At 43.5% G+C, this 13,315-nt stretch overlaps 1 protein-coding gene across 2 annotated transcripts in view; it reads left to right on the top strand.

The window, feature by feature from the left end:
* Positions 1 to 13,315, top strand: part of Map2k1 (mitogen activated protein kinase kinase 1) — a 71,342-nt gene that overhangs the window by 15,758 nt on the left and 42,269 nt on the right.

Raw genomic sequence — 13,315 nt, 5'->3', positions numbered from 1 at the left:
GGTGAGTTATGTTTCAGCTTGATAGTCACAGGAGGAGTGTAAATTGCTACTGATCATGTGAGACAGAGGGGATAGAGGGTGAGCGGAAATCAGTGGTTCCGGAGGCACCGAGCCTTGCATCACCAGAGGCTTGCCCACAGTTGGGGACCTGGGACAACTCCTGGGCAAGTTGCTTTCCTGATAGACAGGGCTGCCTGTGGGGACTAAAGCTTGCAGTCTACAGGGTAAGAAGAATGGATGTGTGCAGGAAGACTAGTAGGGTGGACTCTGAAGACTAAAGAGGAACTAGAGAAACAGCTGACATTTACTGAGGGCCTTCTGGTCTCTGTAGTCACAGATATTCTACAAGAACAGTGACCAGAGTCTATTGCACCATTAGGGGATGTGAAGCTCAGGGAAGCGGAGCAGTTTCCTAAGATTGTATAATTGGTAAATTGTGGATCTAGGTTTAAAGCTTAGGTCAGCCTTAGTCTAACATCATTCCCCACCCCACTGTATAAAACGCAGTAGGATTTTGTAGTGCTGTACTTTTCAAAACTAGACATTACCCACATAAAGATATTTATATCTAAATTAACTAAAATTCAGTACAGTTTAAATAACCAGTTTCTCAGCTACACTAGTCACCTTTAAAAGCCTTATCTGGCAACTATATTGGGTAGCATACATTTAGACTATCTCTGTCATCAAATAATATCTGAGTACTGGTCTAGAAGTCTGTCATCTTGTGCTTTAGTTAATTCTTGCCCTTTTGCTTTGCAAAGGACAAAATGAAGGGTGAAAAAGGAGGCAACTCATTCAACTATGAACACAGTTAATCCAAGCCATCAGCCTGGCTACACAGTGGAGTCTCCCTTGCCTTCTATCTTCCCTTAGAACACAAGTCATGGAGTGGAGATGTTTAGAAGGAGTGACTTTTCTGTGTCAACTTCACTCAGTCTGTGTGTTGCTAGATTCTTTCTTCTGAAGCTTTTCTCTCAAGTTCAAAGGGCATATCCGAGTTGGCTTCCCCCAAGGAAATGAAAGATGTTTGTTGGAAAGGAATTCCACGCTTAATATATGAAGTGGCACTTGGATCCTTTTACTTCCTTCTTTGCCTTCCTTCCAGGCACTTTGTAATTGAACTTGCAGCTGCTAACCATCTGTCTTCCAAACATGACCAACTTCCAACAGTTCAAATGACAGAGGTTTGTGTGCCTCTAATGCTAGCAGCTGCCTGTTATTCGCTGTTGACATATATGGCATTTATGTAGGTCAGATAGATTTAAATTATGACCAAAATGACAATGGATTTTTTTTTTTTTTATTTTAATCCTCTGGCCTCAGCCTACATAGTGCTGGGATTGATTATAGGCACGTATCATCACACCTAGCTCCAGAATTACAGTGGGCTTCTAACTTGTTTGTTAAAGATTAAGGTACTTAATGTTCATTGAACTGATATGAGGTACATATCTTGTATACCAGATAATGGTTTGCAAGATAGACTAAAAAGACTTTCTCTTTTCTTTATTGAGGCAGGGACTTACCCTGAAGCTTTGATTGGCTTGTCTCTTCCTCTTGTGTGCTGGGACTAATGGTATGTCAACATGTCTGATCCTAAAAGGACTTCAGATGAAAACTGAAAAACTGGGCTAGATGTGTTGGTGCATGCTTTTAATTTCAGGACTCGGGAGGCAGAGACAGGTGGATCTCTGTAATTTCAAGGCCAGACTAGTCTAAATATCATGCTATAGACCAGCAAGGCTACATCATGAGACACTGTCTCACTTACCTCCCCTCCCCCCCAAAAATCTGAAAATTGCATTTAAATTCTTATCTGAATTATGTTACTAGTATTTTCTATTTGTGCATCTGCCTATTTAGTGTTTGAATTCACTAAAGGCTTCTTTTGGATCATAGCTCTGAAGTAAATTGAAGAATCATGTACAAATGTCCCTTGAGTCAAGCTATTAAAGACATTTAAATTATACTCTCCAGTGTCTAAATGGCAGTCTGAAGTATATGTGTGTGCATTTGGGGGATGGGCATGTGGGAGTAGAAAGGAGGCATTGTACTGAGATAATATTTTTAGGACGCCAGTGTAATTAGCAGACTCAGGGTTTAGAAAACTGCTCTTTAGAAGCTGAAAAATTAAAGTTTTAAGTTTCTTCTTAAATGTTAAAGCCCTATGCCTGAATATGTTCAGAGCCATTAAAGTGGAGACATTGGAATAGTGGAAAGAAAGCATCCAGTAAAGTATCTTCCTGGAGTGCAAAGACAGGAAGAGAAAGGGATTCAGTGATGATGGGAACAGCCGGAAGGGACCTCTATGAGCTTTGACATCTGATGATGTGGTTAGGGAGCAGAGTATCCAGAGGACCATTGTTTTGGGAAGTAGTTTGGTCTAATTTCTAGAAAGTTGAGGTGGGCTGAGGATTTTCATCAGCAGGTTCAATTACAAAACTACAAGATGGCCTCAGGAGAGTGCCATACTTTACTTGGTGGTGCTCCTGTGGGTGCAGGCTGTTCAGTGCAAAGTCTAGCATCCTAAAAGAAAAAGGAACAAATTGTTCTTCTGTGGTTCATCTGAATCTAGAGACTGAGCATTTTTTCAGAGAGGTCTGAAAGTCTTCAGCTTAGGCCTTAGGGCTTTAGAATGGAGGTGCTATGTGTGAAGCACGTACTTTGAGCTCCTTCCTTAGTATAGCTTGTCAGCTTGACACTTGACCATCCTCTTTGCCCAGGCTGCTTCTCTGTGGAGTGGTGGTGATGGTAATGGCGCTGTCTCTTGGGGTGTAGATCAGATGAGATACCATTCAGCATACTTTAAAGTTCCAAGCAGATAGATTTAATTTTATTCTTGGAAGGAACCTTAGAGATGTCCTTTTGTGGTCCTGGGGGAATCTGGGTCTAGAAAGAAGGGTTGGCATGCACACAGCAGTTCTTTTTTGAATCTGTGTTCTGAGCGACTAAGCCTTTGCTGGTACTGTAGGTACTATACAACAGAAAGGCTTAGCTCCTGCCAACTTAAGTCTGAATTGTGATTCTGCTTCTTACTGTCCATGTGGTCTTTTTTTTTTTTTTTTTTTTTTTTGGAGCTGGGGACCGAACCCAGGGCCTTGCGCTTCCTAGGCAAGCGCTCTACCACTGAGCTAAATCCCCAGCCCCTTGTCCATGTGGTCTTATGCATGTGCTTCACATCCTTGGTCTGATTCCGCATCTGTAAGATGAATGTTAAAATGTTTTTCCAGCAGAAAGGATGGCTAGGCTCTGTGATGTAAATAGCTGTTCTGTGATTAACAGGACTGATGGTTATGGGCAGGACTAGACCTTAGGTCAGGACTTTACTCTCTCTTCCAGAAATCCTCCAGTGCTAGAACTCTTCAGCTCTTCTTTATCCACGTAGACTCAGTATAGAGACAACACCGGACATACTTGGAATTTTTTGTGATGTGCAGGAAGCAAAAGAATTATTTTCAGTGAAACAGGAGTCTGCAAAAGGTGCCTAGGAAACAACTGCCTAGTGCCTCCTAATATAGACTCTTCCCGGCCTTGCTAGCTGGCCATCTGCCTGTCCAGCACCACCAGGAAGCTCAGCTTTTTTCTCCACAGTTTAAGGAGGATTTCCTGGGCTTTGCATGTATGTGTGTGCCCTGGTGGGGAGGCATAGTGAGGAAGGACAGTCACCGGCCTTTGTGAACTGGAAGATGATATCCTAGTGACAGAAGACAGATGTTGGGGATCAGCATAAAGTGCATCTATATGCACAACGTCTTTCTCTGGCCCCTACTCACACTGTCTTTTCTGGGGAGCCCCTTTGATATCATCAGTAATAGAAACCCAAATGTATGTCATAATAAACTATAGGCCATCTCTTCAGTAAATCCATCATAGACCTTTCTTTCACTCCTGCCTAGGCAGTCATCATCTACTCTGTGCATACCCATCACAGTTCAGACCACACTGTTGGCTCTGCTGTGGGGAAGTCTGGGCTGGATGCTTCTCTCTCTCTCTCTCTCTTTTTAACTTAAAAAAATTGTATGATGTGTGTGAGTGTGGGCTTCCATGTTACAGTCTGAGTTGGTGGTCAGAGGTCAGCTTTGGGACTCTATTCTGTGTACTGCAGGCCAGTGAACTTCTGGGGGGTTTTTTTTGTCTCTGCCTCCCATCTCACAGTAGGAGAGCTGAGATTACAGATACAAACTTGCATACAACTTTTTGTGGGTTCTGAGGATTGAACTCGGGTCATTAACTTGCACGATAAGTGCTTTTACCCAGTGAGCCATCTTACTGGCTCTAGATCATCTTAAAAAAACAAATTACATTTATTTATTTATTTGCGTGTGTGTTTGTGTATGTACATATGTACAGTTGGATAGAGCCCACAGAGTGAGTGTGTGTGTGTGTGTGTGTCAGAGGACAGTTTGTTCTTTCCCTCTCCCATATGGAACTCAGATGGTTAGGGTGCGCAGCAAGCACGTGCTGGGCCAGGGCAGGCCTGTCTTCTTTGCCTTCAGTGCATAACACATTCCCTATTGTTTGTGTCAGTTTTCTTCACTGTAACAAAATTCTGAGGAAATCAGCTCATAAAGAAAAAAGGAGAGTGGGTATTCAGAAGGTGGAGTCAGAAGAACTGAGAGATTGAGATCCTCCTCCTCCCACAACAAAAGAAAGGGAAAAGAGTGAGGTTCCAATCCATTGATTGCTGCTGTTATTTTGGGCCTTGGTGAGGCAGTACATGGAGATGGCAGCACATGTCACAGTAAAACTGTTCCCTTCGTTACCAAAAATACAAAAGAGAGAAGGTAGAGAATGCGGTGTGACAGACAGGCCCCCTTGTAGGTACCTCCCATGACATGGGCTTGCTTTTACCTAGCTGTCCTCCCTGCCCACCTCCATCTCCTCCCAGTAGTATCACAGGATGAGGCTACACCTTTCACATTTAGGCCTTTGGGGACTTTCAGAGCCAACTGAAGTACCTGGGATTTGATTTGGAAGTTGTGCTGATGACTAAACAAGACTTGAGGTGGACTAAAGATCATGCTGTAGACTGGTAGCCACAGGGAACAGCTCTGCTAGCCTCTGTAATGTTCAACTCTGACTTTAGCAGTTGGTTATTTTTGGCTTATATAGCATTTGTGCTGTCAGGCTCAATGGCTTGCTCTTGTTTTCATGTCTGTTTAGTCCCTTTAGGAATTCTATGGTATGGAACGGGGAAGCAGTTTTTGTCAAAGGAAGAATTTGCCCGTGTCATAGAGGATATTGAGAGGGCCTGTAGTTCTCTTTCCTGCTCTGCAGCAGGCAGCGCTTCCCAGCCCAGAGGGGGAAACATTTAACAAGCATATACCGGTGTTGACATCTGCACTATTTATGCCATGTCCTCAGCTGTGTGCCTGGCATGGCGGGAGGCTCAGGGAAATCTTGCAAGGCTTGCGTGGATGGGCAAGCCTTTTTATAATGCCAGGCTTTCTGCTTATCCCTAGCAACCTGCAAATGCTGGGCTCACGATGGACATGTGACATTGGTGGCTGAATTTACATGGCACCTGGTGGCTTTTCACACTCCCCCTCATGCCTCTCTGGAGACTAGGATAGGACAGATGGCCACAGACACAGTATTCTCAGCTCTGCACCCTCTCTTCAAATCACAGTTGAGGGAAAGTTAAGTTTTTGCAACAACACAGTTTTGGTAATGTGATTTCATACTGCTAGTAAGTTGCTTAACACTCTGGATAGATCACACCTCAGCAGCATTCATTTGGTAACAGCTTAATGTCATGAAGGTGTCTGTGGTTTCCACCCATCAAGCCTCCTATTCCTTAATAAACTGAGACTGATAAGGTTAACTCCTGAGCCAGGCAGTTTCTGGGTCCAGAATTAAATTAATCATCTTTTTCTCATTAACACTTTTAATTTCCTTCTCCACTGAATATCGACATCTGCTTTTAAAATGGTAGGGTGAAACACTCATGATGGTTTAGCTTCCTTCCTGTGTATAGGCTTGAAGAGATTGAGGCCAAGGTGGGACTTAGTGAAGATCTGCATGAGACCCAGGGCTCCTGGTTTTTGTTGGGGCCCACTGCCTGCCCTTCACGTCTGTTTCAAGAAAGAGAAAGCTCTATGATCTATTTAATTAAAAAATCAAATAAAGGTAGATATTTGTTCATTACTAGAGGCCCCAGCCCTGAGTGAATTGTATTGTCTTTTTTTTTTTTATTTTTATTTTAAGACAAGATTCTCTGTGTAGCTCTGGCTGCCTTGGAACTTACTCTGTAGACCAGGCTGACATCAAACTCAGGAGATTTACTTGCCTCTGCCTCCAGAGTGCTGGGATTAAAAGTGTGCACCACCAGTGCCCAGCTGTTGTTGTTTATAAATTTTTAATTACTATTGTTATTGTTATTTAGGATAGTGTTGTTTTGTTTTTGAGACAGGGCTTGCTATGTAGACCAGGCTAGCCTAGAACTCTCAACCCACCTGCCTCAATTTCTTGACTGCAGGGATAACAATGACAGGATCTTACTGTATTTCTGGTTGGTCTGAAATTCAGCTATGTAGTCCAGGCTACATAGCTTATGCCAGTTCTCCTACCTCAGCTCCCTGAATGTTTGAAATACAGATGTGAGCCACCATTCCCAGATCTACATTTCTTGATTTAAGAAACTTCCTCTTAAACCAGGTGGTGGTGGCTCAAGCCTTTAATTCTAGCACTCAGGAAGCAGAGGCAGGCAGATCTCTGAGTTTGAGGCTAGCCTGGTCTACAGAGCCAGTTCTAGGACAGCCAGGGTTGCACAGAGAAACTCTGTCTCAAAAAAACAAAAAAAAAGAACACCTCCCCATAACTCCCCCCAGCAACCCCACCCCCCCAAAAAAAAAACCCCAACCAAAGCAAAAACACCAAAACCTTTTTTTTTTTTCTACTGGACTTGGTGGGACACACACTCTTGTTATCCCAGCAGTCAAGAAATTGAGGCAGGTGGGTTGAGAGTTCTAGGCTAGCCTGGTCTACATAGCAAGCCCTTTCTCAAAAACAAAACAACACTATCCTAAATAATTGTGTTGCTTGGACTGGTTTTCTTTCCTATTCACCATTTTTCTCATGTGGCAGTTCAAAATTTCTAAGGCCTGAAAGAGTTAATGCTTCTCTTAGAATAGCCAGGCGTCTCCCAGGAAGTAGCAGAGAGGCAGGATGTGGCAAAGCAGTGGGTGAATGAGAGCCCTGCTCCTTGGAAGAAAAGGAAGTGGGAGAGGTGAAGAGGAAGATTGCAGAGGACAGGTCTTTTCACCTCTGCTCTAGAATGTTCTTCTAAAGCTAGGCAGACCTAAAATGGCCAAGGTCCTGAGAATGCAAGTTGTACTGAATTTGGAGTTATCCATTTTTCCCCCAGCTAATATCTCAAGTTTAATGTGCAGTGGACTATTGTCTTTTGCTTTGTAACTTCAATCAGTGCATTCTTACCTCCCTATTGGTCTTTTTTGTTTGTTTATTGTTTTTGTTTTTCGAGAAGGTTTCTGTGTGTAGCTCTGGCTGTCCTGGAATAAATTCTGTAGATCAGGCTGATCCTCCTGCCTCTGCCTCTCAAGTCTGGGACTATAAGGCCTGGGCTACCATGCCTAGCTAGGTCTGTCTTTTAATTGCCTCTGAGAAATCTACATTGGTTGTAATTTAGAATCTAAGAAGTTAGACAGGTGTACAGCTTCTGGGATATCACCTCTCCATTGCCTGTGTGTTCATTCAGAATACATTCCTACTCATTTCCAATGCTCATAGTCCCCATACCACAGGGCAAGATTGTTCTTCTGCTTACTGTCTGAGAGCTCTTGTTCCTGACCAGATGCCTAGCTGCCAGCGGAGTCAGTCTTTACCTTCTTTGCCTTTCTCTTTTATCTTTTATTTAAGGCCTTTGTTATAAATTTCTGGCCTACCTTGTTAGACCCATAGCGTGCCACTCTACTTGTAATCTTACGGATCTCTGCTGGTCCCAATAGTAGATTCAGCGTTCTCTTGTCCCTATGGTAACTTTCGAGACTAACTATACGGATTTAGGCTGCTCTTGACTGGTTAAGGGCATAGTCTTTTTCAAGACTGATCTTATTTTAGACACCGTCGGGAAGCTTGGGATTTCCCAGGCTACTTGTACTTCTGATGAAGTGACTACAAATTCAGGGTTCTCTTTACCTTCTCAGGTTCTAGAATTTGCTAGAGTAATTATAGAATGCCGGAAAGAACTGATTGCTGTTCTAATTATCATTTTATTACATCAAAATTATAATAATCAAGATCAACCAAAAGAAGAGACACAAAGTCAGGCCTGGGTGAGCTGCAAAATGTCCAACTGCTAGTGTCCTCTGCTTATGTCCACAGGGCACATCACCCTTTGGCCCACTGATGTACAATAGTTTACCAGGCAAGTTCACCTGAGTCTCAGTGTCTGGAGTTCCTTGCCAGGTTAGCTTAATCACTGGTCCTGTGATCAGATTCAGTGTCCATCCTTCTACATTCTCTGCAAGTTTTGTTGATAGCACTTGTTTAAAAGGCCCAGTTTACTAGTTGCATGTTTGGCCTTTCTGCTATGGCTGACCCTTCTCCCTTGTTATCTTTTCAGTAGACTGTCTAGGGACCCACTATGAGTCACCTCAGCATAAATCATTAGGCCATACTCTGGAGAGTAGACACACTGTTACTTGGGAATTGCATGGATTTATAGACTGCCTCCCACAGAGGACAAAGTCCAGCCAAGTTGTTTATTATACAACCATCCCCTACCACAAACTTATCTCCTCATTTTCAGAAAGCTAGTGTCACTAGTGTCACTCGTTCTCTCTCTCTCTCTTTCCTGGCCAGATGGTCATATATTTGTGCCAGCTGACTTCAGTCTGCCCCATATCATTGTCATTGTTCACTGGGTACTGTGTTTGTTGCTTTCCCCTTGTCTCTAAGTTCACTGTTCTGTAAACTCCATGCTGCTTTCTACTGGACCCCTAGACCTCAATATTAAACTCACTTTACTTTCTTACTTCAGATTTTGCTTTGTTCAGCACTCTGGAGGCTGAGACAGAAGAATTGCCACGAGTTTGAGGGTAGTATAGACTGCATAGTAAATTCCAAGTCAGCCTACTTTTATAAAGCGAGTCTGTTTCTCAAACAAAACAAGAAGCCAAAAAAAAAAAAAAAAAAAAACACCCCAAAATAAAACAAAAAACCCCCAAACCCAAACAAAAAGTTTGTTATTGAAGAATAAACATAAATATATGTGTGTGTATGTATGTATGTGTGTGTATATATATATATATATATATATATATATATATATATATATATATATATATATTACATTACACTATAGGGGCTGGAGAGATGACTCAGGTTAAGAGCACTGACTGATGGGGTTGGGGATTTAGCTCAGTGGTAGAGCGCTTGCCTAGGAAGCACAAGGCCCTGGGTTCGGTCCCCAGCTCCGAAAAAAAAGAACCAAAAAAAAAAAAAAAAAAAAGAGAGAGCACTGACTGCTCTTCCAGAGGTCCTGAGTTCAAGTCCCAGCAATCACATGGTGACTCACCACCATCTGTAATGGGATCTGGTTCCTTCTTCTGGTGTGTCTGAAGAGGTTGACAGTGTACTTATATACATCAAATCAATCAATAAATCTTTTAAAAAAATAAAATAAAACACACTATAGCCAGGTGTGTTGCACATCTCTAATTCTAATACTTGGTAGGTGAATGCCAGATGATCAAAGAACTCAAGGTCCATTCGGTGTTGATAGGATCCTGTAACTTTAATTTTTTCAAATGCCAATTTTTAATGATAGTTCTTAAATACTTTTTAAATTTTTTTTAATTTTATTTTTCTTGGATGTTTTATGTATTTACATTTCAAATGTTATCCCCTCCCCCCCCTCCCATACCCTTCCCCTCTCCCCATGCTTCTATGAGGATGCACCCACTCCCACCCACCCACTCCAATCTCAACACCCTGGCATTACCCTACACTGGGGAAACGAGCCTTCACAGGACCAAGGGCTTTTCCTCCTATTGATGCTGGACAATGCCATCCTCAGCTACATATGTGGCTGGAGTCATGGTTCCCTCCTTGTGTACTCATTGGTTGATGGTTTAGTTCCTGGGAGCTCTGATGGGGTCTGGTTAGTTGATATTTTTGTTCTTTCTGTGGTGTTGCAAACCCCTTCAGCTCCTTCAGTCTTTTCTCTAACTCCTCCATTGGAGTTCCTTTGTTCAGTCCAATGGTTAGCTGCAACCATCCTCATCTGTGTCAGTAGGGTTCTGGCAGAGTCTCTCAGGAGACATCCATAACTGGCTCCTGTCAGCAAGCACTTCTTGGCTTCAGCAATAGTGACTGGGTTTGGTGGCTGCATATAGGATGGATCCCCAGGTGGGGCAGTCTCTGGATGACTTTTTCTTCAGTCCCTGCTCCACTCTTTATCTCTGTATTTCCTCCTGTGAGTATTTTGTTCTCCCTTCTAAGAAGGAATGAGGCATCCACATTTTGGTGTAACGTATTTCCCAGAGGTAGTGGAAAAGAAAGGATATGGAGGAAGTGGACCGGTTTAGAAAGGTTCTTTGGAGCCACTCTCATCTGTTGTCTGGAAATCAGAGGTTCAGTTCACAGGTCAGCAGGCAGTGGCAGCTCCATCCACTCGCAAACACTTCATGGACACACAGCAGTCCAGTTTGGTAGTCAGGATAGCAAACACGAATCAGCAGCAGTGGTTGCCACTGCCTCGGCTCGAGTCAGCAGGAGGGACCAGGAAGGGACACCAGGAAAAGTTCTCTGCTGTGCTTCTCTCAGCAAACTGAAGATCAGCGAAGACTCAAGACCCACAAGCATTGCACAGCTAACCCCATAAGCAAGTCTGGCTCAGCCTCCGTTACTGTCTCTTGATTCCTTTTTATACTCTCTAAACATAGCACATGTCTGCCTCAGCAAGATGTCAGCCCAAGTCCTCAGACGCTGCAAAAAAGCCATGGCTCACCACCAGAGGTTTTTTGGTGCAGTTTCTCTCTATGAAGTCCCAACAAATGCAGTGTAAGGCGGACCAATACATGTGTGTTGTTAGCAAATAATTTTTGTTGGGGGGGGGTGTTCAAGTATATTTTATTGGTGTAAAACCAAAATATGGTGATATGATTTTCAGAATTATGTGATAAAGACCGTTCCCTTACAGTGTCTTTACTAGGAAGGGGAAAACACTAACTCTCAAAAAAGTAAACAGTCAAATATTTGTTACAATATTTTCTGCAAAAAACTGAAAAGCAGAGAAAGCTTTCTCAAACCATTTCTTTAATTTTCTCATGATTCTGCTAAAAGTCACCAACCACTACTTAAACCTCCACCTTCCTGGTGGCCTCTCAACCTCCCAGGGCACTTACACAGTGGCCCCAGAATCTGTGCAGTTCAGTCACCGCAGCTTTTCTTGCACTAACAACAGCCTCATTTCTTGACTTGTGTGTTTACAATGTTAACGGTGCCCTTCATCTGCATATTAAAAAAATCATCCCAAAGTGACCTCAGAGCATTACTCAAAGCTAAAAAACACACAATAGCTAGTTTTGTTTAAGATATTTGTATCCTGAGTTTCCATTTTTCTAAAAAAGAGAAAGCCCCAAAGTTACATAATGTGAAATCCACTCTCAACAAGACGGCTCACTTGGAGGCCCCCAGGTGAATGAGAGCCATGATGGTTGTGTAGCTATGGAACAGATCTTCCTCCTTCACCTCATTACAGCTCCTCAGTATAAAGTTCCCAGTGACTATCCAGTCGCAGCCAATCTCCCCATTTCCAAAGAAGCCAAATAAGGGGACATTGGGAAAAAACATTCTAAATGCATCGGCCTCAACATTCCCCTTGGCTTTGTAGTACTGAAGCGAATGATGTTCTGTTAGGGATGTTGGCTGCTTTGAGGCAGCCTCAGAAGTCTTGGCATCGTTTACACCCTCATTGAGGAGAACTGTGGCACTGTGAATTCGGTGCCTACTAAATGATAGTCCAACCACACCTCTGGTGTCAATACCCAGAGGGTTCTTCTCTTCTCACAAGTCAGTGAAGACACGTTGTTCTCCTGCTCCCAGCCAAGATGATGTTCATGTTGCTGAAAGTGCTGACTACCCGGTCCAGGTACTTACCGCCTCCCACAGTACAGCAGTTCTAGTCAAAGACAAGGGCCACACGGAGTTCAGGGTTATCCAGAAGACTCACTTCAGTAAGCTGTTGTCCCCTCTCCCGTCTCCCCTTCCCTCTTCCCCCTCCTCTCCTCTTTTATTTAACTATTTATTGATTCTTTGTGAATTTCACATCATGTACCCCAATCTCACATATCTCCTTATCCCTCCGTATCTGCCTGCCTTCCTTGTAACCGTCCCCCAAAAGAAAGCAAACAAAAAAACAAGCCACCCCTCCCCCCCAATATCTCATCGTGGAAGCTTTGGTATGTGACAGTGGGGCACATAGTATACCCTTTTGTCCAAACACCTTTTTTTCCTTTTTTCTTTTCTTTGTAAATTTTATTTATATGAGTACACTGTAGATGTCTTCAGACACAACAGAAGAGGGCATCAGATCCCATTACAGATGGTTGTGAGCCACCATGTGGTTGCTAGATTTGAACTCAGGACCTCTGGAAGAGCAATCAGTGCTCTTAACTGCTGAGCCATTTCTCCAGCCCCCAGACAGCTTTTTTTGCAGTATCATTGCAATGTCTGGTTTGAGACCTCTGGCTTCTACCATATTATCAATACTGGATCCTCACTGGGATTCCTTTCAGATATCCTGTTGTTGCCCTGTGTCATGGAGATGTTGAAGCTTTTGTTCTGGAGGACCAGCTCCTTCATGTGCTCCAGCAGTTCATAGATGGGGTAGATGGCTGGAGTGGTCCAATTCAAAGTCCTAGATGTGGGCTTCGGTGGTAGCTGAGTTGGTCAGCCTGGCCTCTCTCCCATGCTCATGCCATCTCTACCTGCTCTCCAGCACTGCCCAGGTGAGGAGTAGGGCCAGCTCTTCTGAGTGCTGCAGCTTTCAAGAGGCAGGACCTGCATACCTGCTCTTATGCCCTTGGGCCAGCCCTCCCAGACTCTCCAGGTGAAGGGGCGGGGCAGTACTCTTTTGCTCCTGTCCTTGGGCCAACTCACCTATGCCCCAGCCACCAGGGCCAACTCAACTGGGCTGCCCATTGCCCTACTTTCTTACATCACCCATCCACAGTGGACTAGGCCCTCCCCACATTGATCACTAATTAAGAAAATGTCCTATAGCAGTGATTCTCAAACTTCTTCCTTTTTTTTTTTTTTTTTTAAGAGCTGAGGACCGAACCCAGGG

This window comes from Rattus norvegicus, chromosome 8, assembly GCF_021556685.1.
Source record: "Rattus norvegicus strain SHRSP/BbbUtx chromosome 8, alternate assembly SHRSP_T2T, whole genome shotgun sequence".
NCBI classification, from domain to species: Eukaryota; Metazoa; Chordata; class Mammalia; order Rodentia; family Muridae; genus Rattus; species Rattus norvegicus.
This window is presented reverse-complemented; position numbering and strand designations above follow the sequence as displayed.